Source organism: Coturnix japonica, chromosome 1 (assembly GCF_054131305.1).
Source record: "Coturnix japonica strain WE chromosome 1, WE-NBRP24, whole genome shotgun sequence".
Classification (NCBI taxonomy): Eukaryota; Metazoa; Chordata; class Aves; order Galliformes; family Phasianidae; genus Coturnix; species Coturnix japonica.
The window spans coordinates 16,161,264-16,189,211 of record NC_140663.1 but is presented as its reverse complement, the minus strand read 5'-3'; the positions used below and the strand labels follow the sequence as shown (position 1 = coordinate 16,189,211).

Sequence of the window (27,948 nt, the reverse complement as noted above, 5' to 3'; positions counted from 1 at the left end):
GAATATTAGACTTGTGAGCAAATAACTCCAGCTTGGTATGGGAGACTGGGGGATGATATCATTGTATCTTGTGAGTACAGGAAACAAGTGGTCGCCTCCCTGCAATCTGTTATGTGCTGACTTAAATTTGTAAGGCATGGAAACTGGGAATAAAGGAATTCCTAATGAGGTCCAAAAACCAGAAGCTGCCACTCCAAAAGAGCTGATTCAATCACTTTGGACTTATTTATATAAGTCTGTAATGTCATTAAAGTCGTCAACAGAACAACACAACCCTCAATGATTCATCACTATTGAAGATCAAATCTGAACTACAAGCAATGCTGGAAACCTCAGTGGTGAGTATCATCTCTTTCTTGCTTTCTACAAAGACTCCTTGCTTATATTTCCTGTCTCTTTTCTATTGAATCTTCCCTTCCCTGTCTCAAAGCTACTTTGTCAAACATTTGACCTGTTGTACCTTGATCTTGTTGGGTATGCATATATTAAAGAATCTCCACTCCATCCTATAACTGGAGTGAGACACTGCTGCAGTGCATTTTTATGTGTTCCAGAAGGTCAAGGAGAAAGGAAAAAAATACAGAAATACAGAAGAATAAACTTGTCACAACCAGGATAAATCTTTTCTAAGATCTTATGTGAACAACAACTGAGATATCAACCTGGAGGCTTCTGGAGAAGTAGGCACATTCAGAGGGTAAATCAAAGAATCACAGGTTGAAAAAGGAAAACTATGATTAGCACAGCATACTTTGGATGGCCTCTTTATGATCATACAATAAAATTATGTATCCAAATTTTTAAACACTTTTAAGCTTAGGCAGTCAACAGACTAAATCTAATACTTTTGATAATAATACTAATATTTTTGAGAAACTTTTTAAGAATCTTGGAAATGTATTTTTTTTTTGAAAGCAGATGTGAAAACACAATTTGTTTCATGATCAAAATGATTCCAAGAAGAATTTTACAAAACAGACAGATGCAGAACCAATTAATAATAATAATAACACATATAATATATATGTGTGTGCATATATATATATATATATATAATTTACAGAACCAGTTATGTAAATATTAAAGTTTTTTGTTTGGACTTTGTTGTTGGTTATTGAAACTATGAATCATTTTATAATTGACTATCTAAAATTCCAGTATTTTCATGCAAGTCATAGAAGCCTCACAAAGCATAATTGTATTTGCATGAAACAAATTTCTTTAAGTATTGTTTTAGTCATTCAGCAAGTAAAATATAAGGGAATGCATGTATATAGAAAAGCAAATATAGATACAAGAAGGAGCAAGCTGAAGCCTATATTCTCACTGCATTTGTATTGTACATTATTTTCTGCTTTTCCTACCTTAAGTTACTTTTACTGGTAAGATCAATACTTCAGAAAAACTCTGCATCAGTACACAAAGCAGGTATCAAAAACATTATTTTCTGAATAGTTGCCTTATGTTTTGCTTTAGTTTGACCATTGTAATCATTCTTGCTATGTATAACTAATGTGGATTGCTTCAAATTTCTTCTGCTATTTGATATATAATGACCAGTTGAAATTTGATGCATATATTGAGACAATTTGTTAAAAATTATTATAAATTTCAGTTTCAGTTCATGTGTGAATCAAATAGATTTATGTATGTGTTCAAGGGCAGTGTATTATAGACTTTTTGTTGAACTTGAAAAGACAAAAAGACTAGACAATCAATAAAGGCTGATTAATAGGAATGACAGCAACCTAGACAAAGATAATCCTCTTTAGCCTTTTAGGCTTTTAAGATATATGGAAAAAGCTCAGCAAGCAAAGTTGTGTTTTTCACCTTTTTGTTCTCTCTCCTTCTGGAGATTTCACTGCATTAGTTCATAATTTTAGAACATGAATTTGTTCTAATCAATGATTTAAGTTTGAAATTTGTCAATAATATGATCTATTTTTAGAAATTGTTATTGTATTACATATTATCTATATTGTATTGTTATTGCAATATATTAAGCAGATATATAAATACACATATTTCTGCTAACCTCTTCCTTTTATCTGAGCAATTCTTTCCAATCTTGCAATTCATAAACTGAGAAGCAGTGTTTCTGCAAGCAAGGAAAGAAGAAAGAGCTACATTAACTGAAGATGAGGCAAGGAGGTCAAAATAGGAGTCAACTCTAGTTATGATGGTTTTAATTTTATATTTTATGTTTTTACATAGCAAGTGAGTGTATTTAAGCACTTACAAGAAGCCTCAAAACAAGGCTTTTCTTAAAACACATACAAAAGTAAGATCATGAATTTAAGTTTCTATTTACATGTATTGAGTGCTTGTTATTTGCTGAATGGACATGTGTGTTTGCTTACAGTCACAGTAAAAAATAGAGAGAGTGCTTAACCAATTTACTTTGCCTGGCTCCATGTTATCCATGCAGATTAATTGAAGTTTTGTACTTATCATAGAATCATAGAATTACAATGTTGGAAAGGACCTACAAGATCATCTAGTCCAACTGTCTCCCCATAACCATTGCTACCTGTCACGGGTTACCTAGATTTACCTGTGCCCGTGAAAGGGGCAGCTGCCCCGTAGGGCCCCCGGCCGGGAACAGAAGGGAAAAGGAGAATGGGAAAAAGAACAGCAGCAGCAATCGAAGGAGGAAAAAACTTATTTTACTAAATATGATATCGGAATACAAGATAAAACAATATAATACAATATGATTGAGGCTAATAAATCGAACAAAACAGAGAGAGAGATTCCCCGAAAACCGTGAGGCCTATTGTGAACTCTAGGTGACACAGCTGGAATGCTTTCCACTCTCCAAGAGTCCAAGAGAGAGACAACTCCAGCCTGGGAGTGAGATTATATATGTCCTCCTCCCATGACTTATCCCTGGCCATGACGTCCTCTGGGATATGTAGTTCTCCTCCGAGAGCTGAGTGCTCGGGACGCTGTCATTCCACAGAACTGGAACATGAACCTTCCAATAATCCATACTGCACATGATGTTATGATGTGGAATATTGACAGCAACACCACAAAACGATGACACTACCACATGCCATGAAACCGTATCTTGTAGCTCCTCATCCAGACACGTCTTGAACACTGCCAGGGATGGCAACTCCCCCACCTCCCCAGGCAAGCCATTCCAGCACCTGGCCACTTTCTGAGTGAAGGTAAAGTCTGTTTTTTCTGTAACTTGAAGAAATGCTTTTTTGAACAATTCAGAACACGTTGTTTCTTAATTATGCACCCAGGGGGTGAAAGAATTCAAAAGAGGACTTAAGTTTTGAAGAAAGATTATTTTTAATTTTTGACCTACAGTATGAAAATAAACTATTATTATTATTATTATTATTATTATTATTATTATTATTATTATTATTATTATTATCATTATTATTATTATCATTATTATTATTAGGCTAGTGAATCCCAGTGAAATCTGCTTGTTTAATTCTATTCCACTTAGAAATATTCTGACAACTACTTTTAGGAATGGACTGTATACTGTATGTAGATATACCCTGACTGGGAATCTAAAAGCAGGTATGGAATTATAAAACAGTGTTACATTCAGCAGTGAGATGTTTTCTACACGTCTAAGCTTTTTCCAAATCTGCTACAGTAAAATTCCAACCAAAAGGACAGTGATGGAGAGTATAAGTGGTGTTATTCCAAAAAAAGATAGAGCAAAACTATGTATATATGCATACATATACAGTAACATTAGGGAAAAAAAAAAAAAAAAAAAAAAAGCATCTAAGGAATAGATCTGCAAAAAATGGAAATTTTATCATCAAATAAAATAGGAATTATTTTCTCTCCCAGTTATTAATCTTCTCTGCAAAATCAGCAATGATTTACAGTAGAGGTTTTGAATTATCAGATTGTCTATTTAACTTGTTGCTTTTCATAGTCTAGAACTTTTCCATGTAAGTAGGGTAATAAAACTATTATGATAATCTAAGACAGATTTAGAATTCTGAAGATTATTATTTAGCACTTTATGAAATGTGATATTTTATTTTTTAATATTTTTTTTATGTGAGAGGAAGAAATTACATGAAATCCTGCCTGCACTGGTATTTATTTCCTTCAGTGCCATTATGATAACATTTTGCCTCTACAAGCAAAGGGAAATTATTTGTCTAAAGTGCTTTTCACATCTGAATAAATGAAATATTTAATAGCATTTGGCTTTGTGCTCTGAGTTCACGATCACCAATAAATGAAAAGGCTGTAAATTGGATTGTTTCTCTGAATAGGAAGTAGAATACTACATTAGGCTTTAATTTTAAGGAGACAGTAACAACTCTTTTTCCCTGCAACACATTTATTCCTTCTTCAATTCTATAATACCTACATGATGAACTTTCTTATTTGGTATAATTAGTTTTTCTTACTAGTGTATATACTTCTAAGGACAGGAGTGTAGTTGGAAAGCATTCTCACTGAACAAGGACTTAACTGGTACTGCACGTGTCACTTTTGTAGTCTCATAGATTGCTTTATGTTATTAGTTCCATGACATTCCTGTCTAATGTAAATAAATATTACTTGACCTTTCCTACAAGTGTTGGAGGACTATACAATGGATAGAACTATAAAAGAACCCAGTTTTCACTGCTACACAAGAATCTCTGCTCATGTTTAAATTTATGGTTTCTGTTTCTGTTACTATGAAGAATGTAAACTGATTAAAAGATGTCATTCAATCTATAATAACATAAAGAGAATGGAAATCAGCAAGACATAATGGAAGACAGTGTAGGTAACAAACTGAGGTTTTCCAATTCACAGTTATCATGACTTTCCAAAAAAAATTTGTCAGAAAAAAACTTCAGGTTTGCTGGGGGGGAATGACCTGTTTCTTTGTTTGTTTTTTTTTAAAAAAAAACAAACTGAAAATCTGGTGTTAATGTTAATGTTTGATGAAAAGTGCACTTTTTGATACAGGAGAAAAAAAATTTTTCTGGGGCTTTGTAAAAAGAAAGGAAATGCACTGTAGTTTTACCAGTCTGTCAGTAGCAAGCAAAACCACAGTCTACTTTTACATGATAGCTAAATAATTAAGATTGTTGCTGGAAAACTTGTTAATTTTCTTTTAATATATTAAAAACTTGTACCTCCTAGATCATTGGCTCAGAGTTCTATAATATGAAAGTGCTTCAATATGATTCAGAAAGCAGATTCAGAAATCAGATTTTTTTATTTTTTTTTTTTAATTATTTCTGCTACCATAGAGGTAAAAATCCCTCCAAGCCCTCATCCTCACTGTAGTAACTTAGTTACTTTCAATAACATAATTCTACCCAATGTCACAATCTTCTTCACTATAATGTGTCATATTAATTCAAGAATGAGAACTTAATAATTCACTCTGTCTTTGACCAACCAAAAGAAAAAGCTTTCCTACATATATAACTTACCCAAAGGGATTCAATACTTCAGCTTTTTTCAAGCATACTTGAAAAGAGATCAGTTTAGTTTTTTCTTGTTGAAAAGCATATTTGGCTGAAAATTATATCTGACTCTATGGTTATTTCTGTGTTGCCCTAGGCTCATTAAGTCATCAATGGAAATAGGCCTCTAGACATGATTCAGAGCAGAAGGCAATTTAGGCATTCTGGATTGCCTTCTGGAGAAATCACTCTCCTACACTGACTAGAGATGGAATTAAGGGAAATGAAATCCTCCAAGATATGTAAGCCTCACTGATACTCCCTAAGGCACTTTTGAAAATGTAACCTCATGACTTTCTTGCAACTTGTATTTCCTTCTCAGCAACATATCAGTGATCTTTTGAATTTGTACTGTAACAGGTAATACTACTGTGAGTATTCCCCGTGTACTGACTGTAACAGCTTCTACACCTAAATTTACTTAGTGCTTCTTTGGCTTGTTTTGTAACTTTTACTTATTTGAGAGAAAGAATTGCATAGTCTAGAGAATATTAATGACTTGAAAAGTTTTCTGAAACATGATACTTTTAAGATCCATCTTTCTAACATCTTCATAATTCAATAAGAATTTGTAACTTTGATTTCTATAATCTCCAACAGACTTCACTCTTTACAACTGCTGTCATATAAAATCACAATTGTGAATTAATGTAAATAACTAATACAATGTGTTCCTAACCCTGAGAAGATACTTAAATTCCATTCAGTTATCTAACTAACATTGAAAAAGCCACTCATAAAGAGGAGACACAGTGTTGTGGAAAGCCTTACAGCATGTTTGCAAGAGAGGGTTATACTCGTCTGTCAGCCTTAAAATAGCACTGGTGCTTTATATATATATTTATTTTTGATTAAAATTATATCTCTCTATTGTTATATATGAAATATTGTTTTGTCTTCAGATGCAGTACTATGCCTGCATATTATTTTACAAAATTCTGTGAGTCTTTGGGATGAACATTTACTAATCAGTGTTGATAATGTGCTGTATTTTTTTTTTATTTTTTTTTTTTAATTCCTTAGAACTAGCCAGACCAATGGCTAGCTGGTATATTTTTTATTACAATTTACTACAATCAATAAAACAAGATTCTTTCTATCCTTTTCTGTTTTCTTTCCTTCTCTCTCTCTCTCTCTTTTTTTCCTCCTTAGTATTTTATTTTTTATTTTTATTTTTGTCAAATTCTTTCTTTTAGTGCATGGCCTGTGAAAATCCTTGGAGAACTTTGCCTAATTAATTATGCAATAAGAAAAGACTTTTTTTTTTTTTTTCACCCTCCTTGTGTTCTTTTTTTTTCACCTTTTCCAATATAAAATGCTCTTAAGAATAAATTCACATACATGTATAGTTAGATAGATTTAGCAATGGTTATTTCTTATGGGGACACTCATATTTATTAAAAGTATTAAAAAAAAAAAAAGAGAGAGAGAACTTAGGAAAATGATGATCCTTTTCAGTCATAAAGAGTCATTAAGTAGACCTTCATGAAAAAAACAAAGAAAACAAATCAGGCACAGAAACTCTCATCTTTACATAATACCAAATGTTGATTTCATACCGCATACTAAAACAGTTTTGTCATTTTTTAAACTTAAAATACTTTACAGTCCTTATATTTTGAAAAGAATGGTTCATAGATTTATTTTAAAACAGTATATTTTAATGACCTTACGTGACTTGCTGAATTTCATCTCAGCTTTGCGCAGCTATGTTGAATTACAGCACAATCCTGTCACTTAAAAACAAAATAAAGTGAAAGACAAACATGAAACAAGAGTAGATAAAAGTATTTCTTGTCCGGATCCCATTCCTGGCAATAAAGAATAATTATTGCCATCAAGTCTTATACTCTGTAAGTATACTTTTTAAAGCTTCCAAGAAATGACCTTAATCTGAAATTCACGTTCACCTATAGAAAACCCGGTTTCAACTCTCACATTTTAAGGGTTTGGTTTTGTTTTCTCTTGTATAATTAAAGAGATAATGTCCATTTTAGGACAAACAGGAAAAGCTAATAAGTAGACTTAAAATTTGAATTACACAGCTGGACAGGTTCTTCATTTGTTAAATGCATGCATTTAACAAATAAAATCCTGGGTTCTCCATGTCACATTCTGAAAAATGTGAGCTACTGACAAAAACATTGTTTAATTTCTCAGGGAAGATGCATGAAAGACACTCGAGTTGGAATGTCTCCAACACAGCAGTGCTTAGGACATATGGAGTCAGCTCGTGTCTGTCCTCAGTTACATTAAGTCATACCCAGAGCAGAAAAATAATGGAAATTTTAAAATTTCTTCTGGGGACATAATTAGGGACACAAAAGGGAACATATGACACAACATATTCAAGATACTCACAGAAATAGGATGTTGGGTGTTTGCAAACTGATCTGAGTACTTAACAAAAAAAAAAGGGGGGGGGGGGGAGTGCTAAAGAGCTACTGATCTCTGAAAGATCATTGTTATTTCTTATGGATCATGGTAGTACAATTTGCAGAATACTGCCCAATTTCTATATTTGTCTCTTATCTTTGTTGATGTGTGTCATGGGTTACTTAGATTTACCTATGCCTGTGACAGGGAAACCACCCTGTGGGCCCCCCCCGGGGCCTGGAAAGGAGGGGGAAAAGGGGAGTGGGATAAAACAGCGACAATCTAAGGAGGAAAAACTTATTTTACTAAATATGATATCGAAATACAAGATAACACAATATAATATAATTGAGGCCAACAAATCGAACGTAACAGAGAGAGAGAGAGTCCCCGAAAACCGAGAGGCCTACTGTGAACTCTAGGCGACACGGCTGGAACGCTTCCCACTCTCCGAGAAGTTCGAGAGAAGAAGGAGGGCACTCCAGCCTGGGAACAAGATTATATAGCGTCCTGGTCCCGTGACTTATCATTAACCCTGTTGTTCTCTGGGATATGTAGTCTTCTTCTGTGGACTGCACATTCAATAGAAGTATCCATACTTTACATGATGTTATGATGTGGAATACTGATAGCAAAATTACAAAATTACAAAACCATGACAATGTGAATAAATAATGTGATGTATCCAGAGTTCTCTCTTCTCAAAAGAATAGAAAGTCTTCTGGATGGGTAGATTTAAGTGTTAAGAGGGCCATTTCTTAGGAACAAATAGAGAATGATCTAGAGAAATAAAGTATTACCTAAAAATGTGTAAGTACCCTTGAGGCCAGATCTGACCATATCTTTCCAGTATTTGTAAGGATCCTTTAATCTACACTGATTACTTGAGAAAAGAAACAATTGCAATAGTGCTTTGGAGTACTTCCACAGTAATACAACATTTTAAAACATAATCCTATGCAACCTTGAAGCAGCTTCTTCCTTTTTCTCCCGAAATTTCAGACACCTCTCAGAGTGTCTTCCCACTCTGAAAATTGTAATCCTTGGAAAATGTATAGCTCAAAATTTACTGGAAGCAAACAATATCAAAGTGTTACTGACGAGCAGGATCCCATGGAATTTCTGCTTGTAGCTTTCTACTTGATTTGTTAGAGATTGAAATTTATTTGCAAAAAGTAATTTATTCATTTATTGCAATAAATTTTAAGGAAGCAAAATTCTTCAACATAAAACTATTTTTATCAATAAATTCCCAAGAAATGTGGGTTGAAAATATCCCATATTCTAGTTTAACGCAGCTGCTGAGAAACAGTTGTTCGATTCTTTATTTAGAATTGAACATGTACCCATCTATTCATATGATCAGGTGAGACCCCTTTCATAAATCTCTAATCTTTATTGGCAGTTAAACAAACTGCCTATGATAGCATAGTAGAGATGTAGATTGCCAGACGACTTGATAGGAGTTCCAAAAGGATAAGTTAATGTACTTTTATACTTATTCAGAGATCCATTGTTAAAACAGTTTCCCTTAAAAGCATTGTATGAATTAGTGTTTTACAAAGAAAATTCATATTTTGTTTTTTAACTGACAGTAAACCAGTAGCCTGTTCAGAGAAGAGACATCATCAGATCAGTGGTGGTCCAGAGAGTATATCTTACTGTGAAAGCTGGTTAGCTTTCAAGGGTAGCATTACCAAACAGAAGGTAACAGAGATAGCTAGTAGAAAAGAGGATGATGTCTGTAGTTAATGAAAGTTGAGAGTTTTGAGAAGATATTATCAGTGCTGAGTTTGAGGCAATCATAGCACTTCACATCATAACAACTAAGGCTAAACTTTTATCTACACCCCCAGTTCTGGACCCTGTCAGATCTTTCAGTATCAACTTTGTCATTTTTATTTGTAAGCAAAATTTGGTTATTACTCTTTTTGTGTGTCTTTTCCTATAGTCTTTCATGCTGACAAAACAGCTAGAAAAGTAGGTGAAATATAGTAATTGGCTTATCACAGAATCACAGAATCACAGAATGACGTGGGTTGGCAGGGACCTCAAGGATCACAAAGCTCCAACCCCCCTGCCTGGCAGGGCCACCAAACTTCCATGTTTACTAGATCAGGTTGCCCAAGGCCCCATCCAACCTGGCCTTGAACACCTCCAGGGATGGAGCATTCACAACATCCCTGGGCAGCCTGTTCCAGGACCTCACTGCTCTCCTAATAAAGAACTTCCCCCTAACATCCAACCTAAAACCATATCCAACTGAAGAACCCTGAACTTGTCAAAAGTAACACCCAACTCTGTCTTCATGATATGAGTTCATAGGCTTTTTACTATGATGAAAAATCTATGAACAGAAAATAGCAAGACATGAAACTGATCACTACACCCACAACAGTATAGGTATGAGATATTCTTCTGACAAGCCAACTTCAGTGTCCTTCTGTAGTGAGTTTTACTTGCTTAGGTAGCCAATGAACAGTGTTCCCTAGGATGGTAGCTGTGATTCTGCTCCTCACTACCAAGCAGAATGAGTACACTTTTTTATTCATTGCTTCTGGGAACCACATTCTTAGAACATGGGCATCCCTCACCTTAGCAGTTGCCTCATTAATTTCAACCGTTACATTGGAGCTGGCATAATAGGTAGTATTTGTCCTTGCAGATTTAACAGCTGAGTAAAGAATTACATATATATGGGTTAATGATGTGTTGAGACTACTGCTTACTGACAGCAAACATTATGTCCTTCAGTAAGGTGGGGTTCACAGGTCTCTGAGTCTATAGCCACATCTCTATTATCAGTGCTCTGTAATCTGATCAATGGCCTGTTACCTCCATATTTTAGCAGTCAACACTGTGATTTTTAATTAAAGTTAGCCATTTGTGTGAAATGATTACTCTGTTCATTATCTTGACAATTTCATTACTGTATCAGGTAAAATGAAACATTTATAGCAAGGGAAAAATATATGAGCTAATGTAAGGTTCAAGGAGGTTCATCACGGCAGTTGGCTGAGGCTGTTATCATTAACATCAATGGAACAGGTCACAGTTCTTGGTATGCTACATGTCAGTTATCTCCTTTTAAATGAATTATACATGTCTTCATTAAAATTCCTGAAGTACTGTGGGAATATGAAAGTTAAAAGGACTGGTACCCTGCTTGCATATTCATAGTCGTGATATGCATGTTGCAGTAGTAACTAGTAAGATCTTACTATACAAGACTTTTAATGTACAATAATGCTGCCAGGAGCTCTGTTAAGCTCTCCACACTCCATATGCAGAAGTTGTTTGTGCGACTTTGACCTCACATCAGCTAAGAATTCTCTATTTCTTTTTGGAGGTGTATTTCGATGTAATTCCATATGAATCCCTGGGAGAAAAGATGTGAATGGCCTGAGTAGTAACTAAAACTTTTGTTCATGCTTGGTTCTGGGAGCTTGAATGAGAGGACAAAAGAGAGAAACATACAGCGCAGGAGCACTAAACTAATAGATGATCATTTTAATGAATATGTTATCTATTTGCCATCTTATCCTATACAGTGAAGAAATTTATCATCAGGGACCTTCAGAGAAAAGCAGTACCTGTTCTCCTGATGCTGGTCTGTCAACAGCATCTGAGCTTGCAGAGCCAGTCACAGAGGTATTGAGCAGAAGGAGACATTGACACATGGCCTCTCTGTCACCTGAGAATACCCAAAGGCTACTTCAGCTACATATACTGGTCTGACACTTAATTTTAAGATATCTTGACTGCTGACAGAGGTCATGCACAGGAGTTCAGTTGTCATTTTTTTTTTCTCTAACTGAAAAGACAAATTCCCTGGTAAAGCAAACTGTGGGATATATGGATTATAGTCTAGTCTAAGAAACCTTGTATTTTAAGGACTTTTCTTAAGAGTTCTGCCATAAATGTTGCAATATGACAGTACAAACTGCTAGAAATTCAAGAGTCATATATTTTGGTGTTATTTTCCATGCTCTTGAGTTCTCTATGATAGCCTTCTTCACAGCTCCCTTCAAAGAAAATCTGTGCTTAAGCCCCTGGAGTGATGTTGGTCCTTTGTACTTCTCATTCCAATTGTAATGATCTCACCGTTGTCAAGAGTTGTGTGAACTACCCATGGGACACTGATTTTAATTTGCTTTCCTACATTGTTGTTAAAGTACATTTGAGATTCTTTGTGCTTGGTGCCAGTGTTCAATTGCCACTTACGTCTTTAAGACCTGGCACCCCATTACATATGTTCTAGATATCCCATATACATGCCAGTAAATATCTATATTTAGGATATTGAGTTAAATCCTCTGTAACTTAAGGTTTATGGTAGACTAAAGATCTTCTGGAAGAAAGGGAACTAAGTGTGATAGTGTCAATCATCGCAGATTGCTCTAAAAACCTAAATTTTGACTAGCAAACAGAATTCTAAGTCTCCTAATTTCAGAGTAATGCTACCTCCTGTTTCTGTCCTCAGGATTCCATCCTCTTCCATGTTACTAGGACACGGATTCACTGGATAAAAACACTAAGAGTGACTTAAGCTCATGTTTCTAGCACTGGATCGTAACCATTTTTTACTCCAGCTATTTGTTCTTCTGACTCATCTTACTTTATTTTGAGAAGAAGTAATTGTTTGTTTACTAGAGAAAAGTGGTAGAAAACTTGATTTTTAATTCCTCCCACACATCTCCCCCTTAAAGAACATGGTAAATTAGAGTACTTTTTTATTAGTTTTCACAGGGTTTACTGGTTAAGGTTGATGTGACAGCATTTTCAGTATTCTTTTCTATAAAAAATAGCATCAGTTGAACACTGTGTAAAAATATAAAAGAAAGAAAACCATAAAAATAACAAAGCATAATGTAATCAAACATCTCCCACATATGTTATTCTCTGGGCTTTGTTTGCAGAAGTGACAGAATATATAAAATGCAAAAGGTATGATCCAATTCTACCTTGTTATAGTTTGTAAACAACTATGCTAGAAAAATGCAGATACTCAGATATAACATGCAACAGTAAAAAACATTTCTGCCATCAGAAAATACTTTTTCCAGCAGTGGGAAGCTTTTAATTTTTTAATTTTTAATTTTTTTTAAAGGAAAAGAAATAGAAACAGAGAGACAGAGAGAGAGAAAACAAAACTCCCAAATAGGTTTTCATAAACACATGTCAATGAGATTATGTCAAGAAGAAAATAAACAATTAATGAGGGAAATTATTTGCCAGAGGAGAATCAGAATGTGAAGCTCCCTGTTCCTGTCTATATAATAGGGACTCATCATTTGTAATGATCAGAGGAAACATATTATAATAGCTTAACATCATTACAGAAATGGATACAATAACAACAACAACAATGAAAACATAAATAACAACAACAAAGAAAATGTCAGGACAAAAAAGAAAAACAAACTGAAATGAAAACAAATGTGAACTTAATTTTAGAATCTTTAAGTATCAGTTGGAATCACAGAAAAAACAAAGAATTAACATTTACCAGGAAACTGTGTATCAGTTATTTAGAATTCATATTCTCCTGTTATTAAAATGTTGAGAACACAGTAAACACACAAACATATTAAAACTGGATGAACTCCCAGATTCCATTCCCATAAATCTCCATTGGTAAGTTTTTCTCAGAAGAAAAGCATTCATAAAAAATAATAGGATGTCTGCAGGAGAAGAAGGTATGAGATGGAACTACAGCAAGGGGAAAAAATAAAATAAATAAATAAAAATAAAAATAAAACAAGGATTCTAATCCTTTCTGTTCCTTTCTTTGTACCTATTTTCTGAGGAATAAGAACCAGGAATAATTACATTTCCTGAGCCTTTCTGAACACTAAAACTACATTCTTCCTCTCAGAAAAAAACTATTAAAAAAGAAATGAAGATGGGCGGGAGTCAATATTAGAATGTTACCAAACAATAATGCAGATGAAGACTCACATATAGTTAAATTCTGGAAGAATTTAAGAGTTTTCACCACTAGAGATTATCTTGAGTTCTTTCAACAAGACAAGCAAGAGGTCTTTGGAGGGTTGCCACGTTCACATCAGAACATCGCAGGACAGAAACAAATAGTTTAGTGAAACAGACTGTGATGTTGTCATAAAATATAGCAAATTCAGCTTTCATGTTTATTGTCTGCATTCTCCATTTTCCTGATCACATATTAAAACAATAAAGCATAAATAACATCAGACTTTGAAACTGCTATAGAAAAGAATTCCTATATTTAGTTTCTAACCGTCGCTGAATATGTCCTAAATTGAAACAGGCACCATTATAAAGCCATTCAATCTAAACTATTAGGTTGGTATTTTTTACACTCCTTAATGAGGTAAAAAGTGAATTAACATGAAGTCTATGCAGTACTTACTGACCTTAATTTCTATCAACTTTTTGAGAAAACTTTGTGCTTCTGTTCCATTAAGAAAAAAAAAAATTCAAATTGCAAGGTAAAGCATTTAATTGATATATGGTTTTTTAGTGAGATGAAACATTAACAATTAAATGTTACTTTTCATGTTCATTGAGTTTTCTGTTGTTGATTATTTATCTTTAAATAAAAATAGTGTTTTTTTGTTTGTTTGTTTGTTTTTTCCCATTTAGGATGAAGATCTTGTTGAACTACACACAGATACGATAAAGCAAAGGAACTGTAAGTGATCAAAATTGTCCTTATCCTTTAGATAAAGAACAGATTATTTTCTCATTTCTGCATAGAACAAAATCAATCTGGGGCGAATCACTTCTTAAACAGGTGATTATACATCTAGACTGATTTCAATTTTATTATTCCAAGTAAAACCTAACTGAGATTATAAAGGTGATAAGATTATAATCTGCATGGTACATTACTCTTTGAAATATAAATCAGATAAATTGTCACACATGACAAAATTATCACATATGATAGATTACTTCTTTGCATAGAAATCTTTCAAAAGAGCAAGCAAGTACTCTCTATTAAGGGAACACTGAAAAGAAGTTCCTTTTTCCTTTCCAGTATGAGTAAATCAGAAAAAGACATGCATATGTGGACTCATATACAGGGAGATGAATGAACTTGTGAATGGCAATAGATGTTCACAAATCAGATCTGCACCAGTGGACTTCTGGGGCTGCTGTAGGCAAAAGGAAGCTACAGAAGCTCAATGTAAGGATTTTTTTGGATATGCCTTTGTGAAACTGGGATTTAGACTGATATTTGTTAACAAAATTAGTTCTTTATTTTTTCTCTCATTTTTACGACAGACAACTTAGTGTGGAATTCATCTCCTGTAATTTGAAAATTGAAAAATGAAAAGACAATTGTTCAGGCTTGGTGTTCTTGGTTACCACTCAAAACTTGGTTACCACACAAAATCAGCCAAGGGGGACAATTTTCCTCATAAACATCATAAAACAGTTTAAATGTTCTAATCTTTGTGGCATAGACATTACTTCATAAACTTTGTGGTTTCCTGAAGGATAGTCTCTGAAGCCCGAAGCCATCATACTTGTAGAATGGCTTCATCATAGACTCATGGAATAGCTTGGAAGAGACTGTAAATATCCCCCGTTTGAGTTTAATGCTATTCCCCCTTGTCCTATCACTATCCACTATCAATATAGCCCCTTCACTTCCTAGACAATGAAGAATCCCTGTATTTACTGAGCATCTGGAGCAAATTTATAGCCAGGTCAAAAAGGAATGCAATTGTTTTAGAAATACAAAAAGGTTTAAGTTTACCCTTGATAAGAATTATTATTTGGATTGTGTCAAATTAATGTTCTTGCACTTTATTAAATAGTATTTTACCTGATTCATATTTAGTGCATAAATGTATATTCAAGGAATTTGCTATGCATTGCCCCACTTGCCAAAGTGACATCTGCCATGATATCTACTAAGTGAAATTTTTCCAGAGCACATATGTTGGGTACATATGGATACCAGTAACCCGCAAGTTAATATTAAAAATATTTTTGAGAAATTTGCCCTAAATATTTCATACTGCTGATAACTTTGAAGCAAAAATCTAGTTGCAGAATTAAACATTTTAATTATAACTTAAAAAAATAAAATAAATAAAACTCCTTTTTATATGTTCCCAAATAACAATTTAATTTTGTTATCTTAATCTTGCATGGCATTATGAAATTGCACTTTTTCATCATGTTTACACCTGCCATCCCTAATGCATTTCCAGGTGTGAGATTTATGAGAGCAACACATGAGACCTGCCATAGTTAATCACATTTGTAACCTTTCAGATACACTGCAGATTTTTTCTTGCTGTGAAACATGCTTTACCTTTTAATTTCTGCTGTTCTAAAACAGTACTGTATTTTTTTTTCTTTCTAATGTATTTCAAGTTCAGTTATCAAGTTATCATTTTTATTTCACATTTTTCTATCAAAGAACTATTTGGAATTCAAGGTAATTGTGAAGCTATCAGAGAAAAAGAAGCATATATTGATTTCTTATGTATTGAAATGTACACGTAAATAGATATAGACAGGGTGGTATACTTGCTATCATTGCATAATAATACTTACAGAAAATAATAATAATAATTATTATATACAATTATTGAATAAGAAATAAATTGCTAAGATGTTTAGACAGTGATTTGCAGCTTTGGCTGAAAACTCAGTATTCTCTATTGAAAATGTTCTTGAAATGACAGAGTAAAGTTAATTCAGTGGCACAATACATGTGTTTGAAGCTATTCATGTACTTATATTCACCACTGAATCTCATCAGAAAGAATGTGTAATCTTTGAAAATTCACATTAAATAGTTTTTGCTTTGAGAACAGTCCTATTTTATTTATTTATTTATTTATTTATTTATTTATTTATTTATTTATTTATTTATTTGTGAATAGATATACACCTTAACCTTCGAAATAAAGGTTCTAATTATTTATTTGCAGCTACTGTTGCACTTGGTTTGGGTCGATCACAGATATGTTTACAAACTGAGAGAACTCCTTGAGAGCAGTCCTGGATGGGGACTGGAACTTGATGATTTTAAGGTTTTATCCAGCTTAAGCCATTCTATTATTCTATAATATTATATAGGAAGAATTTAGCCAAGAAATGAAAAACTTTCAATCACTTCTGCAGTCTACTATTTTTTTGCCATTACTAGCAGAAAATGGCTTGTTTTGTCCTGGGCTGATTTTAACTCTGTATAGCTGTGATAACTAACATTTAACAGTCAGGACACTGCTGCCTAAATTGATTTTAGCATTAGTTTAGCTTTTTACCATTTAAAGAAATGCTGACGTACTCAGAGAAATTTGAATTGCTTAGCTTGCTTAGTGTAAGTAAAAACATTCCGTTAATGATTCTCTCCAGGATGATATAATATAATCTTAGCAGGAAAGTACTGTAGATTTTATTTGATATCAAAGTATACCTACAATAAAATATTATACTATTCTGTGGACTTTCACAGATGTATTTTTTGAAACCAAGTGACACAAGACAACTTTACATTTTTTATTGTCATTATTATTTGTACATGAATGACACTACACTGGCATAGGCCAGTCTTAAAAAGCCTGCACACCCAAGCACATATAATTTACATGAAATTAATAGAACATAAATTTATTAGATCTAAATAATTGTTTTCAAAAATGAAAATTGAGTGAATTCTTATTTTTGATATGTACCCAAAAGTGTTAGACAAATGTCCAGGAAAACCTCAGTTCCATGTTTAACTGCCTTGTGAGAACAGCCCAATTACATTTAGTACGTGTCATCTTAAATTGATGGTACTGCGGACAGAACCACTCAAGAATAGAGGAAAATAAATAACTTTAAAAAATAACTCAAAAACATATAATTTCCAAACAGCTTCAGAACGCATCAGCTTTAAAATACATAGTTAGTATTTAAATCCAACGTGGTCATACAGAAAATGGAAGCTCAATTGCTCTCAGGAATTTTTAGTGATTGTCATTTCAAGTCTATTACTTTTTTAGGTAAAAATTAATTTCTTATGGTAAATGCAGGAAAGAATAAGGAATAACAACAGTAAAAAATAAATAAATAATCAAATCTAAGAACTCTTGGGCTGTGTGTGGGTTTATCGTCATTATTGTGAAGTGATTAAAGGAATTATAAAATTTGTTTCTGAAAAAAATAAGAGCAGCTGACTAACTCAGGGAACACAAATCTGCAAATGTAAGTTTGTATTCTAGATAATTTTCAATATGACTGTTATTTTCAATGATGTGCATCTTTTCACATGTCTATTTAAATGACAATTTGTAATCTTACTGTGCATTTTGATATGGGAAAGTGTTATCTGATAATTTCAGATTTGAACTAAGCTGCTATTATTTATACCATTTAAGTGTAAAACATTAACCTTTTTTTATAGTTTCATTTGGACTTGACAAGTACTGTCCCATCAGTTAACATATTAAACTAACTTTAGAAAAAAATATTTTTCTATTTTTCTTAGATGTGAAAAAAAGTAGTTGGATGATCCCAAACACCAACAGATAGATAGTACCAAGGGACAAGGAAGTTTTTTTGTTTTGTTTTTTTGTTTTGTTTTTTTGTTTTTTTCCCTTCTTTTTTTCTGCATGCCTCTTTTCTCCATTCATTTCAGAAGAAGCAGTTTTATTTGGCATTAGAGGAGGGAGATCATAAGTGCTTAACTAAAGACATGATCTAAATTTCAAGCAATCATTGGACAGATACAGTAGTCTAAAGTCTTCCAAAGAGCATACACACCTGGGAATCAGTTCTCTATACTGATTATGTGAAAATACACACCTACTGACCTAGTCCAGAATGTGATGGCAGCCTGTTTGTTTTGTGTTACTGTGTTAGAAAAATCCACAAGGAAATAAGGTTTAGGGTTTTGAAACCTTAACCAGGTATGGAGAACTTGAAAAGAGATCTCGCAGATTTAAGAAAAAAGGTAGTAATTTTTGTGCCATTGGTATGGGTGTGCAATCACTGCATCCTTCAGTGGGAATTCTGTGATGGGAGGGAAAAGTGTAGCCCAAACCTTGACATGGAGAAGACTGAGGTACCAAACACAGTTTCCATGTTTTCTAGAATAGATATTAGGTTGGAATAAGATGAGTAAAACAAGAGAGAAATAGAGAGAGATTGTTCTCAGTCTTAGAAGAAAAATCCCTTTTTTACATCACACAGATTAATTTGCTAGTCAACACAATAAATGAGCCAGGTTTCTTTTTACATAATCTCTTTCTGTCTGTCTGACTCAGCATTCCTGTCTACACAAAGTTCCTATTTAAGAAATCATTGAGGCATAACTGGGGTACTGGCAGTATATGAAAGAAATGGTTTTAAATACACATAGGAGCTAGGTCAGTACATGCCATGAGTGCATGCTCTAATTATCCGTGTTTAGTACAGGCAGTGGATCTTGACTTCACTTACTGGGGACCTGCTAGGGAGCAGGGAGGACCCCGGAGAAACAGATACCTAGAAAATGAGGAAATGCTGGAAAACAGACAATTTTTTTTTTACTCAAAAATATCAAAATACAACTTCTATCATTCCTCTGAAAGACCCAGGGGCTGTGCCCAAAGCTGCAAGCACAGGCCTCAGGCTACCTGGTCTCCCCTAGGCCACAGCTGGGCAGAGCTGTTTTCAGTGTATGCCCCAGGGCCGAGAGCTGCTGCCTGCCTGCCTAAGCTGAGCTCTGCCAGTGTCTCCTGGGAAAGGTCTGGCAAAGTCTGGAAGTCAATGCCCAGCAGGCAGGAGCCCCTGGGGGCTTAGCCTGGGGTGGGGGGCTGTGTGACTGTGCTTGCCCTTCTGGAAGTGGAAAGAAAACATACAAAATAAATCATACTGGATAAAAGGATGTGCAAAAATAAAGTATCATCTTCTTCCTACCACTGAACAGCAGTAAGAAATCGCTGCTATCATATTTCTTCCCGTAAAAGCTCTGGGATTTACATACTTAACCAAAAACCCCTTATGTTATTCCTCAGGAAAAGTGAATTTTTGGCTTTAATATCTGGACACTGGAAGGATAAACACAACAACAAATAAAAGGAGTAAAGGCTAGAAAGTAATTTTTTCACTTGTGTAATAGTTCCAGTTGTGCCACTGTAACTTTTCATTAGTTTGGGCCATCTATTAGATGAGTAGTGTATTCTTATCTCCACATACATGTGTTCTCTTTCGCCTGCAGGAAGATTTTGAGAGCAAAAGGGTTCCAAAAGTCAGGAAAATGTGTCTTTCTTCTTGAAAACGGGTTTGTGAAACTGCTTATAGATTCTGTAGAGCTGTGTAGCAGCATTAAAACATTTGGGCCTTAATCTCAGGCATACTGTACTTTATTTTTCATTTCAAAATATCATCAAGATGTATAGCAAGTATCTATGCGTCCTATCTATTATAGCTTACAGATACTTTTAAATACTTGTGAACCTTCATTGGTTTGGGAAATCTATGTTTTAACAGTTTTTCAACATACCTCCAGGTAACTGCAGTGCTGGAGTACCATGCACAATTTAACCTTACTGAGCCTTGGGCAATTTTGATCTAGTAGATGGCAACTCTGCCCATGGCAATTGGATTGGAACTAGGTAATCTTTAAGGTTACTTCCTACTCAACCTGTTCTATGATTCTATGATATAATTTCAACACAAAAAATTAAATGTACATAAGAATTTAAGAGAATTTAAAATAATGGAATTTCACTGCCAAAAAAAAAAAAAAATCTGCAAAAGAGAATATAGTGTTTAATTTTGCAAAAATATGTGAAATACTTTGGAATACAAGGAGGATAAAATATTTCCTGTATTCTGTTTTTATCTGAGTCAAGGAAATTAATTATTTTCAAAAAGCCAAGTAATAAGAAACTTTTGCTCTAATTACGTGCATTGTATGAAGTACATTTTATGATATGCATTGCAATAGTCTTTCAAATCGCTTTTACAGATCTGAATAGTACCACTAATATCAGTGTCTGACACAGCATATGTGCTTACCTTTATAAAATTGTTCCCAGTATTTGTCATACACCATTGATCCAGTGAAATAGAAAGTAAATTTATTTTATGACTATCCTAGTTAAACCTTTTTCTCATCTTGCATTTTTCTATACTATACTCTTATTCAAAGTTCGTGTACCTCTTGTGAGTTAAAGCCTGGGTTCTCTGTCAATACCTATTGCAGTCTGTAAGGTCCCCAGAGACTGAACTTTCAGAAGTATCTAAAGCTCATAAGTACACAAAAAATCTGCATTATTTACATTCCATATTTGCTTCAGTTTCTAAATCTGAGTAGTCCTGAAACTTGTCTCATCTTATCAAAGCTCAGAAGCTTCAGAGCTGTATTATGTATAAGAAGTCCTATCAAGATTCATAGACTATGCATTCCTTCATCTAATTCCCCTGACTGACCCAGTATATCTGATCATACCTACCAGATGGCTTGGTCTTTATGGAACAAAGTAATTGCAACAGCTTTTAGTAAAACACAGATGGAAAAAAATAATTTAAAATGAAAGCAGTATTCTCCCCTCTGCATAGTAGTCTACAAGTCGTAATTCTTTTGCAGCATGGAAAAACTGCTCCAGTGTCCTTCACAGCTAATCTTTAGTCTTCTGTTCCTTAACCATCAGAGTAGAGAATGACCCCCATTGTGTTCCAGCATGGAAAAAAAGAATTTAAATATCACAGTAAGGAAAAGAGGTTGAGTATTGAAGATAATGTAAAGCATTCACCAGGAATGTGGGTGAATTTATTCTTTTCCTACATAGGGGAATTATCACTAGAGAATCTGTGGAGCATATACCTCACAGAAGTCATACTTCATTATAGTGACTGAAGGAATTGCACCAGAGTTGCTCTAATTTTCCTTGGGTCAGACTAGATGATCTCCAGAGTTTCCCTTCAACTCTTATGATTCTTTGATTTTCTCTTATTTCATGTATTCATGTTCCTCTCTAAATTGCATCAACTGGGTGATACTGTGCTACTTCTTATTACAGAATCACAGAATATCGGGGATCAGAAGGGAGTGTGAATGATCATCTCATCCAATCATTCTGCTGGAGCAGGAAAGCACTAGCAATTAGCATAACCCCCTTCTAAAACAGTATAGCACTCTAAAGTGCTATTACCCTTGAAATAAATAGGAATGTAAGGGTTAAAATATAATTAAGAATCGAACTGCACTTGTTGGATTTGGGAACAGCTGCAAAGGTGTGTATGCACAGAAACACGTAAAAACTCTGTGGCTATAGATTCTTCAGAGAGTTCATGGCATTCAGATGACAGTTCAATACTCCAAAAAGTGATATTTATAATCTTAGTGTAGAATGGGATGCTACATTAGAAGAGAAGGAAAAGAGGAAGAAGTCACATGAATCCAAAATCAACTAGATGCAAAAAGTCTTCATCATATTAAATCAAACTCATTACCCTGCCTTGCTGAATCTAAGGAAAGTTGTAGAATCTTAATCACGGGTTATTGCTGAGAACATAATATTTCAATATGTGAACAGTCTATTAAGATCTCTAGTTCCAAGTTCAGTATTGTTTTCAGTACCAAGGATCAGTGAGGCAGGTCAAACAAGTGCCTTACAGGTCAAGGATTCCCCAAGGACTGACTGAATGTTGTACAAGAGAAGTGTCCTTCTCTTCCTTGTCATTTGACTGTAAAACAAACAAGATGAAGAGTTGTGAGCTAATTAGCAAGACTTATAAGAAAGTATAATGACAGAAGATCTTCATGATTTTTTGAACCAGACAGAACAGTGCTTAGAATGCATATTTAACTACAAACTAAAGAGATAGTAGTACCAGTTTCTAAGTAGTTTGTGCTTGTCTTATATATAATGTTTGATTTAGTAGTGTAAGCAAACTCACATCGCTTACAAGATCAAATCTTATTTAGAAGGAAATAGATTGCTCCAAAGCCTTGCTTGAAGCTCAATAAGTGTAAGTTAGCAGTAGTGGCTTGATAGCCACAGGTCTATAAAGCTCTTCACACTTTTGATGGTAGAAATGTAGAATCCTGTGGAGTTAATTGGCAGCTCAGCAGAGATTTGAAGGAGTTGAAGTGACATATTGGAGTATAGATTTATAAACAGAGTGAGACCCATTATGAATTTATGTCATGTCAGCTGATGTCTGGTAAATATGAAGTAATGTGAGATATCTGGTTGTATTACAGAGAAATAATAGGCACGTGGGCAATTACAGCAAGCCCTAAGATAACATTCCAGTTTGCTTAGCAAAGACCTTAAATTCAGCTTAAATTCCAGATATATACAAAAACCTCTTTGAATCTCTTTTTACTTAAATGTGAATATTTCAGAACAGTTATTCAGTCCTGTGTTAATCAAGTATCAACATGTAGCAAGCCTTGTAAGAGTTGCATGAAGAATGAGGTTAGAATGATTATTTGTAGTCCCGTCACCTTGCCTGCAAAGCAGGCCTTGATATGAAGACTGTGGGAATACAAGACCTTGAAGTCAACTGCTGTTGATTTCAGTGGGATTTAAGCAGCCTCCTGATGCTTAATTTCAATGGAAGACAACATAGTCTAACTGTGTGAGGTATGAGTCCTCTGTCAGTGTCCCAAATGGGTAGCTGTAAGAATGGAGTCAAAGCACTGCTTTAAGCTCTTGCAACTTTGTTTGTCTTTCTCTTTTTACTTTGTTACTTTTATTTTAGTTTGCTGATATTTTTCCTTTATTTTTTCTAAGCAAATTGGCACAAAAACATTCCAGTTCAAATTTCACTTGCAGTCAAATGTGGTAAAAATTCACTAACCTCTTATGCATTTTTCAACACACTGTAATATAGCTTTATTATTTGTGTGATTTAAGTGAAATACCATTTATTGCTTTGTTTTAAACCAAAATAAAACAACCTCTTGCATATATTTTCAGTTTTTCTTAAGCAAGCAAAAGGTACAATTTGTATTATTTCAGTGGCTTTTCATCTCTCATAAGTGAGCCTACACACCTGAAATTCATTAAGTCAGTAACTCCAAATAGTGGACTGACTGCTTTACTTTCAGCCCAAACTAAGTTACTTACTGATATATGCTAGTTTTTCCATTAGATACAAGCCTGAACTGCATGTAACAGTAAAGACGTCAACTTACCACGGATTTAAGCAGGAACCTATTGGCATTTTGTGTTCTGCTCTCTGCTTGTTTTTTAATAGTTCCTGACATCTTATTTACCTTTTTTGACACCTATTGAGACGTCAGCTGATGTCTTGTAACTCCATCCACAGTTTCCAGTAACTCTTTTTTTATGGCTGTGAGTAATTTAAAGACTCTAAGATAATCAAAACAACTTCCATATTTTATATTGTCTGGCCAGAAATAAAGATATAAGTAGCATTTTGGTGACAAATGTCACCTAATTTTAGTGATTTTAAAATATCAATTAATTTGCAAATGTTATTCTACTATTATCAAATTTAGATATAGTCATAATACTGTTCTTTCTTGCTCTTTTTTATGTTTTCCCCAGAGAATCTTGGATGTAAATCTCTTCCTAAGAAATCCATATATTTATTTTGCTACGAATGCTATAAATAACTTATTAAACTTCTAGATTACATCATCTGTGACTAAAATAAAAGCAAGAGTTATAAATCAAGTATCAGTTACCATGAAGAACTTCTTATGTATAAGCAGTAATGATTCATATGCTATTTTATGCACTCTAAACCTGAATATCTATCTTTTGTCTTCATATCCTGAAATTGAATTTATCTTTTCATTCACAAGTTTCATCTCAAATTTAAAAGTTCCCTTGTTTAAATACTGTCCATTCAACTGACTATGCAAATAAATTCTTCATTTCAGTTTAAATATTCAGTGCAGAGAAGTAATATAAAGTTTATTGAAGAAGAATCTGGATGAGAGGGAATGAGATTATACACAACACATGGATAGGTTCTGAAGGAAGGAACTGAATTTTTTTTCCCCCTTCTTCCTCTGTTTTCCACTTAATCCAGACCATATAGTAAGGTACTGTCCATACAGCTCATTTTCATTACTGTGATCCGTCATTAGACATTTGGAATTTAGTTTATTAAAACTATCAGAAGACACTATTAGGAACAGGGATAGATAGTAATCACATGTTTCTGATTACACTTGTAATGTAGCATCCCAGATATTTCATTATGAATAATTATATTATGATTAATAATTTTCTTACTAGCCCCTAATGGTACAGGATTTTATACATCTTAGTTTCATATACTTCCCATACAGATGTGTTGAGTGTTATAGTCCATGCTTTTGAGTACGTAAGGGTAAAATTATCTTCCATTAACAAGCAAAATTTTCAGGAACTTCATGTTCTTGTAGAAAATTTCAAGCAGTTTAGCTGTGTACTGGCTGCAAGAAGCTCAATATTGATTTGAAGTGATCTTGAATCTATCAGATCATAAACAAATCCATTAAGAGAACGTAAAACTGACACTGAATATGAGCAGAAGGTAAGGGTTTTTTCAGGGTTTTTTACTTGTCCATAAAGAATCTGGAAATATTTCCTAGATCTATAATACTTATGTAGAGTCGTCTGTTAGGATCCTTAGAATTTTTAGTGACAGTCAGAAAAGAATATGTAAAACAGTTATCAGAGCTCTAACAGCAACATTAATAGATATAGATTCACACAAGTAATTCTGTTGCTGAATAATGCAAACTTGTAAAATCGTATAAGATGGATACATTTTGAAATAACAAGTTAATGGACAATTCTTAAGCTTGGCACAAATCTGTAAAGGTTATGGTGAAGGATCCATTAAATATCCTGAGGAGTAGCATAGAGTAGGCTCAGAATTGTTATCAGTTCTGCTGCCTGCAATCACTTCCAGGGGACTGATTCCCGCATTCCATATCTTGAGATCTCTAAGTAATTGCAGTACTGAGCAATACTCCTTCCTTCAGCACACCTCTGTTCCTTTAGCTACAAGTGATCTGAAGGATGGGAAAGCACACTCCAGGTTATATCTAAGTAGAACTGTGAAAGTGCAGTGTCTGATGTATCAGCAAGGGACCTATTATATTCTGATTCTGACCATCAGATGGAAACCTATTTCAGAATTACACATTTGTTTAACTCATGCAGATAAAAAAGAGCACTCTTTCTTTATCTGATCAGAAACACAAACTGAGTTGTTAAAAAAAGATATGCTGTCTTTTTGCTTGAAATATTTTTCAGTTCTTTGGTATAGAAGTCAAGAAAAAACAAAATATCAAGGACAATGGATAAAGAACAGAATAGTCTCTGATAAGAGTTAAGTTGTTACAAAGACAACTGTGAAGCAGTTTGTTCCTTTAAGGGAATTTATAAACAAATGGTCTGATTCTGGAAGATTTAGGCGGCCATAGCTGCTATATTTTGAGGGTTGCTAAAGCAGTTTATTCTTCAATAAATGTGTAGAGAAAGAAGACCCATTAGCAATTATATGTGCACAAGAGCATGAAACACATGCCTTTTTCACTGTAATGTACATGCATTCTAAGAAGAAAATAGAACAGAAAAGAAAACTTTTTTTTTTTTTTTTTTTTGCAGACACAGGCTGTCTTTTTCTTCCTTGATGCAGCACAGTGAAAGACAAATATATTTTCCTGTCTGTTTGACTCATAAGTATTATCTTCATGAATACCTTTCAGAGACTGTGAAGCCTAACAATATACTGAGCTACATCATTAAAAGAATTGCTAGCAGATTGAAGGAAGTAATTACTTGCCTCTGTACCTTCATATGAGGAATATTTCTGGTTTATATCAACAAAATATCAGATGATTTTCAGTGCAGCACTAAGATGCCTGAGTAATGGAAGAGAAGACACAAATGAAGAAACTGATGGAATACAGTTTGTTCAGTTCAAGAAGAAATAGCTCAGGGGTCTAATAATATTCACATATCTAAAGTTGGAAAGTGAAAAACTAGAGAGACTTTTCTTGGTGGCAAATAACAAAATAAGAAGAGACAGTGGTCACAAGCTGCAACAGGGAAATTCTGTCTGTATATGAGGAAAAAAATCTCCACAGAGGGACTGGTTAAGCCTGAGAAAAGGAACACTGTGGAATCTTCATGTCCTTTCCTAATTTGTCTGTACTTTTGAGGACAGACCTATGTTCAGCCGGATGTCAAACCTGATGGCCTCCAAAGATTACTTTTGGCCTTAAATTTTGATGATACTGTACATTGTTTGTTTGTTTTTCCTATCTCTGGAACACATCCTGGTTTTAAGTCCAACGTATTTGATTTACCAGAAGTCACTGGGTTTGGTATAAGATTTCTGAATCATCTTTGATGGGTAGTGATATACAGGAGATCCTTCTGTAATTAATATCTTCCAGCCCGATTTCTAAAATACTGTGAAAGGGAATGACTTTATGAGATATACCAATGACTAACACTATAGTGAAGATAAAACAAACAAACAAAGAAACCCCAACAACTAAACACACACAAAAAAATAAAACCATAAAAACTGTGTGTTGGTTGTTCACTTGTAATAGAACATAAAGACTAAAACCATGAGAAACCACAAATTCTAATATATTCGCTATATAAATTTTTTGGTACTTGAGCTAAAGAGCTAGAAAAACTAAATACCTAACAAAAATGTCTGAAATTTGTTGAAATTAACCCAAATACTCACTTCCAGATAGAAAATCATATGAAAAGACAGTAATGAACAAACTGGCTCTCCTTACAGTATTTGTGTGTAAACAATGCATTCTTTTCAGAGGAACAGCTGCTAGTTGATTACAGGTTGTGAATTCTTTATATTCATAACAAAATAAGCTGTGAGGACATTCAAGGAAAGATTTCATAACAACGAACAAACAATCATAATCTTACATGATTTGATTCAGTCTTTTTGACTTTTCTTCTAGGATGAAACACCATTGTATTTCATCATTAAGTCTAGTGAAGGAAATATGCAGCTTCCATTTGAATATCACATTATATTTGCATTTGATTTTTAAATAGTGTACCAAATAAAATTTATTTCTGCCATTTAAGCCAGTTCTACAGGTCTGAAGCATTGTGTTGAAGATTTGGATTTGTTTCCTGTTGCTGTTATCTCATTTTCCAAG

At 33.9% G+C, this 27,948-nt stretch overlaps 1 long non-coding RNA gene across 2 annotated transcripts; it reads left to right on the top strand.

The window, feature by feature from the left end:
• LOC146762295 (uncharacterized) lies at positions 1 to 27,948 on the top strand. Of its 2 annotated transcripts, XR_014934393.1 has the most exons (4): positions 1 to 338; positions 3,080 to 3,176; positions 14,469 to 14,517; positions 26,408 to 27,948. It is a non-coding gene; the product is annotated as an uncharacterized LOC146762295 (long non-coding RNA). The 2 variants fall into 2 exon arrangements; XR_014934398.1 differs by lacking the exon at positions 3,080 to 3,176.